The sequence below is a fragment of the Papaver somniferum genome, chromosome 3 (genome assembly GCF_003573695.1).
Source record: "Papaver somniferum cultivar HN1 chromosome 3, ASM357369v1, whole genome shotgun sequence".
Lineage (NCBI taxonomy): Eukaryota > Viridiplantae > Streptophyta > Magnoliopsida > Ranunculales > Papaveraceae > Papaver > Papaver somniferum.
Genome location: NC_039360.1, coordinates 200,457,159 through 200,457,449, shown reverse-complemented (window position 1 = coordinate 200,457,449; position 291 = coordinate 200,457,159).

Genomic DNA, 291 nt, shown 5'->3' with positions numbered 1-291 from the left:
AAATTCGATGGTTGTTTTTCTTAATGTAACCTCCACCTTCTATCCCAACCAACAAAAGAACAAGCTAGTCAAGTTTCGTTCAGTATTCTAAAGTGATTGGCAATCGTAACTTCCTATCAAACACCTTGAAGATCGAGGCCATACATGTATTGGTAGATCGTGCGCGTGCAAATTTCTTATCACTATGTGAATTGTGCTAGAATCAGGGTGCCTAAATATCTAGACTAAGACTCCTAAAAATTACATATATGCACAAGAGTCAACATTTCAAGGTAAATGAGCTCCATTTTT